The sequence below is a fragment of the Ptychodera flava genome (genome assembly GCF_041260155.1).
Source record: "Ptychodera flava strain L36383 chromosome 3 unlocalized genomic scaffold, AS_Pfla_20210202 Scaffold_26__1_contigs__length_13983176_pilon, whole genome shotgun sequence".
In the NCBI taxonomy this organism is placed as follows: domain Eukaryota; kingdom Metazoa; phylum Hemichordata; class Enteropneusta; family Ptychoderidae; genus Ptychodera; species Ptychodera flava.
The window spans coordinates 11,879,413-11,885,412 of record NW_027248280.1 but is presented as its reverse complement, the minus strand read 5'-3'; positions in this window follow the sequence as shown (position 1 = coordinate 11,885,412).

Genomic DNA, 6,000 nt, shown 5'->3' with positions numbered 1-6,000 from the left:
ACCCGCTTCACCTTAAACGTATATACCAACATTAGAATGCTTCCATGGCGCCGTCAATAGTAAAAGCTGACGAATGGCCTTCATATTTCGCCCGTTGGGCTAAGGAGGGTTTTGTTGCTCAGCTCTTTCTGCGTGTGCGTGTCTAAATCGATGTTGTTATGGTTCATAAGAACGTGGATCATGCAGTGACATTTCTTACCCCTGTTGTTGATTTTAAATGGTAGAAACTCGAGGTACAATAATTATACAATTTCCAAGTACTTCACTATGCCTGCCACATACAATTTTCCAATGGTGAGAGTGTCGACGATAGCCATCAATGTGTGGATGTCAATTTTGTGATTCAATATCCGTGTACTAGCATTTTCTAACAAAGATAGCATTCCTTGAAAATAAACGGATTTATAATGCCAAAGAAAATCATATATGAGCATGAATTTCTACAAAACACCAATGAGTGCGCGATTTTCATAACAAGCTTAAACTTTCCGTTGACCTGCCCACACGAAAAATTCATCACTAGTCAAGCTGACATTGACCTTGCACCTGTTGAGAGCATTCATGTCGCTTGATGTTTTCTAATAGGAAATTTTATCGCAATGCTACTGTGATGGCCTTTAGGAATTTAATTATTGATGTTGTGCCATACTGTGCCGTCACTTGCCGCACCGAGTTTATTGTGTTCACATTTGCCGATTATTAAACTTTACTTAAAGAGCGCAGTTGTACATGTATGAGTTACAATCAGAGCCCTCTAAGAGCTCGAAAAAGTGCATACGTATAAAACTAATACACACACGCACACATAAACATACACCGTGACTTACACACATCAGTTCACGCCTCGTGTCTTTTGCCCCCCCCCCCCCCGGGCCCCTCCGCAGAAAACTAACACACAAGTGAAGGTATTAATTCGAAGTATTAGTTTTGGTAGTAATTAATGATCCAAAGCAGGAGCTTAGAGTATCAAGCAACTCGATGTTTTCTATACGTAAACATAAAAGTTAGGATTTTGTCTCAGAAAACTCGTCGACAGCTATCGTAATTTTATCGATACGATTTTCCGTATCTTTCTATTTTGCGTTTGCTGTGAAAATAGCTGTTGAAATCTAATGTAGAACGTTTTCGTCAACCGCGAGTATTGAGGATAAGGCACAACTATAAATCAGTCTGGGACTAGAACAGAATGAACGTGAAGGGTTTGATAAGATTAGAAAATGGATTAATTCTTAGAAGATACGGAAATTGTTTTTGATGCTATAAATTGCTATATTAGTGACGACAACTGCCAAAAGAGCCATGGCAAGTATTTTCGTACCCATCCCTGATTTTTCCCCTACTCCTGTACTTATCATTTGTAATCTGTGACAGAGAGAAACAGATAAAAAAAATAGGGGAATATATATATATATATAATCCCATGAAATTTTTCTTTGTTTGACGTCATCGTACACGAGTGTTTTTTCGCGGAGCCGTACAACTTCGAGCCGAAGGCGAGAAGTTGTACGGCTCCGAGAAAAACACGAGTGTACGATGACGTCAAACAAAGAAAAATTTCATGGGATTATATATTTATCACATGAACAGTCTCCGAACTCTACGTTAGATAAAATGTGACAAAATTATTTCGTAGGATAGCAGAGATATTCCATCGATTTGAATTTTTGTGGGCCGGATTACTTTCTTTCCAGTTTGCGCATAGCTAGCTGTGAACGGTCGGTTACTCCTGGTGTTACTAACTGCAGATTACTTTCATTCATAAATGTGAGTCAGGTTTGAAGGCTACCAATCAGGGAGCCGGTGTTAGTCACGTGGGCTTAAATTTGATACAGAGCAAAGGAAACGTCTGTCAATCACTTTACTGCCGGGGTGGGCCGGTCGATTTGCAATTTGATGACAGCTTCGACCGTCTCTGTTTGGCACCTTATCGCTAGAAATTGTTGTTAGAACAATAAAAACTTTACATTTAAAAGGTCATTTTGAACGTCATGACAAAGTAACGGTAGTTCTCTTTTTGGAAAATGTGGTGGCCCTCAAAAGGGCCGTTTATGGTTTGGGTTAGATCATAGATGGCCGACCGGCTTACTGACTTTGGCTGTCCTCACTGCTGTCGTATATCACTGCTACACGACGACGTTTGCGTTTCGGAGACTGAGGTGATGTTGCTCCTCCGATATTTACTGCAACGTTGATCGTGCAATTATTATAAGTTGCAGTACCAAATATTCCACCGACTGCCGCTGAACATTGCCGCAGGATGTTGAAACGCGGTCGCGGAGGAGACGACGTTGCTGCTGACGTTCGATGTTAACGTTGCCCCAGAAATAACCGGTCGCGGTTCTGGGTTGTTGGCGTCTTCCGGTCTGTCATTTGGTGTTATTTCTGACGCAGTGCAGGTTGGTTTTAAACGTGATGATCGCGAGAGAATCTCCGACATCCGCTGCTGATCGTCGAGCGAATTCACCGCGTAATGGTTCACGCTTTGCACGTTTCGGTGACCGGAGAGCTGCATGAGTTTTGTTGGGGGAACTCCGCTGTCATGTAGACGTCTGATGGTTGTTCGTCTCACGCTGTGGTTGGTTTTTTTACCATCGATACCGGCTTTTTTACAGATCGTACATAAGATGGTATCTAACTTGTTCGCTCCCATCGGTTGACGTTTGAACCAAATAGATGTTTCTGGTTTGTAATTTATCGCCAGACAGAAGGGCGCGTCGTTCGCTTGATGACTTGGCGGTCGACGGAGCGCATACTGTTTATACGCGTACACGGGACAGCGAGAGGGGTCGTCAGGAATAGCGAACTTCGGTAGATAGGCCCTAGGTTGTTCGTTCACTTTCCCGGAAGATCTTGTCTTATTTTCCCTCTCGTTGAATTCTAAGAATTCGGTGTTGTCAGCGGTATGCTTCAAGGCGATGTCACCCCACAGCATCTGTCTGCTCTCTTGACAGCCTCTGAACTCGAAGTGTTTCTGGTTGTTTAGCCAAACGAGAAATAGTAGCGCTTCGGGGTTGTGTGTGCCGATCACACTTTTTTCAAAAACGAGCTCCTCCTTGCGTTCAGTTAATTTTCGGCTGCATTTGGTTTGTTGCTTTTGCCCTGGGTCTTCAATTGGGCACGTTTAGCTCTCAAAGTTGCCTGCGAATTGCTAAATTTTATCGCGGCTGATCGAGAATTTGTAACCATTCTCACCGAGGAAGCGATCTATCCCACGCTGGTAGGTCGTAAGCGAGTCTGGTTCGTACTCAGAACCATCTTTTTGACGGACGCGAGCGTAAAAGCTGCCGAGATAGCAGTCAAGGACATCTGGTGGAATTTCGGATATCGGTCTTGTTTCTGAAGGTCGCATATTACGCATCCACTTGTTGAACTGGTTTACGGCACAATTTGTGGATTGCACCGTATTTTTCTTCCTCTGTTCGGTGATCAGCTCTTGCTTGTCGGTCTCCAAGAACTCGACGTAGCGCGATCGCGATGGCTGAACGTTAGAGGAAGCGGGCCGCGTATTTTCCTCCATACCAAAAAAATCGTCGGTTCCAGTAGCTCCCAATTCCTCCGCTAGACTGAATAGCTCGCGAATTTCTTCGTCGAGATCTTCTGGACGTTCTTGGGTCATTTTGCCGTGTTTTCTGCTGAGTTTTCGTAGCAGCGAACGTTAGACGCACCTTACCGACTGGCAAAATACTGAGAAAGGCGCAGACGACAAAAAATTTGTCCTAATGTTCCCGCTATTTTCCGGCCCCATCGTTAGTCGTCAGCAGTTACCGTCTGCAGCCCGTCAGGTTTATAGGATATAGTATTTTTAGTACAGTTCAACACCTTGATATTTAACCAAGCATGTCAAACTTTCAGGCCATTCTGAATACAGCTTATCACAAACAAGTATCACTTTATTTTTTCTAAATATTTTTACGGAAATCACGCTTTAAAGCTGGTCAGGTAAATACTTCGCAAGCTCAGCCGGCCCTCGGAGCCGGCCGCGGTGAGACGAATGGTATACTCATGCAGAAAAAAGTTCCGGTTGATGACGTACAACAGGGGTAATTCGGATTTCTTATCCGTCCTGTTCTACGTCACACAGGTGGGAATTCGGGCCAGTTCATGTGATATATATATATATATATATATATATATATATATATATATATATATATATATATATATATATATATATTATATATATATATATATATATATATTATATATATATATATATTACTTCAAGTACAAAATAATAATATCTGTTACGTAAGTTTCATGCATCCTAATCGTCAGACAGATGAAGTGAAATTACCCTTAGCCCCACACTTTCTTTTATATCTTTGAGTCGTGCCATTCTATTTGTAGGTGGTGTTAAAATTTGATGGATAATATTTGTTTTGGTAGCGACATTTTGAAACCAAGTCAGAGCGTTTGTTTAATAGCATAGATTTCTCAGTATTGATAATGTGTAGCTTTTCTGATATACACAGATTGCATCGCTTGCTTAATATGTTAGACTCGCTCGATGCCTTGTCAATAATTGACCATGAAATGTCATAGAATTGGTTCTTGTTTTTTAAGTTCCATACAAATTTTGACTGTTCTGTACTCTTTCCTTCTCCGAGAAGGTTTACATCGGCCTAACTGATGGCACCTTCGCGACGCGCTTCACTAACCACAAGCAGTCGCTCCGCAACGAGAAATATAAAAAGAGCACAGAACTGTCAAAAGTGTTTGACATTTCATGTTGTATCTCAGTCTGTGATTACAGTATTTTAACTCGGCAATGAGATACATGACTAGGTACTGTAGGATGTACTGAATTTCACAACTATATTGTGTACTGTGATTATGAAGTCCCTGGCGGTGGTCGGTAACTTGTGTTGCGCCCTCTATAGCTACCCTGATGTTGTGCTGAGGCAAAACAGACTCAGTGCACCATGGCGAACAGGTGGAGTAAGTTGAGTGACAGGCGATTTTATCTCACGGGGTATATGATTCAAGTGACGATTCGATTGAGCACGTTGCAGCGCGAAGTCGACATTATGAATTTATTCACTCACTATTTGCATAAAATAATTGTCCCTCCGCACAAATTAGGCCAAATAGGACGCTGAACGGCACGATAAAGAGTTGTACACTTGTATTGAAACTCCACACATTATTTCTTAATCAGTTGCCTCAAATTCGTCTTCAGTGGATAAATTGTCAGGCATAATCGATAGATTGTCTGTATTTCTAAGTTGTCCCACTTGAAGTTTGTTCCTTCACTGCGGATGCTAGGATGTTTAATTTTGTTCTACTGTGTTCAAGGTAGTGTTCGTATTGTTTTTACTTGATTGAAATATGGATATATGTTCTCGTCAACATGTTTTGTGTCGTAAGTTTCTGTTATAATGTTGTATATTTCTCTGTTATTTGTTCTGAGTCATCTGTCATAAACTTTGTGTGGTATCACTGGTTGACGAGTTTTGACGCTTCCTTATTATGTAATAATCGGTGTTAAGAACTACTATTCCACTTCCATTATCTAAAGGTTTGACCAGTACCTCGCCGTTTTCTGATAGTGTTCCCCAAGAATTCTATTCTGTGTTTCGGAAACTATGCAATAATATTACACTAGACTTATTTACCCACGGCATTGATAAACAAATGATCACATGTACAAGTTCAAGTTTATTACATTTATGGTTGAGTTTTATTACATTTATGGTTAATTTGTTTATCACATTTGTGGTAGCTTGTCGTTACATTAATGGTTGACTGATTTATTACATTTGTGGTTGATTTTATTACAACTGTGGTTGATATTACATTTGTGGACATTATTACATTTATGGAGGTTACAGATGTGAGCGTTAGAGCGGTCTGATCAAGTTGCCGGTGAGTCGACAAAAGTATTGACCCATGCATTGCCTGTAAGGTCGACAGGTCACGTGTGACGAAGCTAACATACTTAATACCTTGCCCTATTTTTGAAAGCAGAGGAAGTGTCGCATTGAATGATATCTTTTAAAA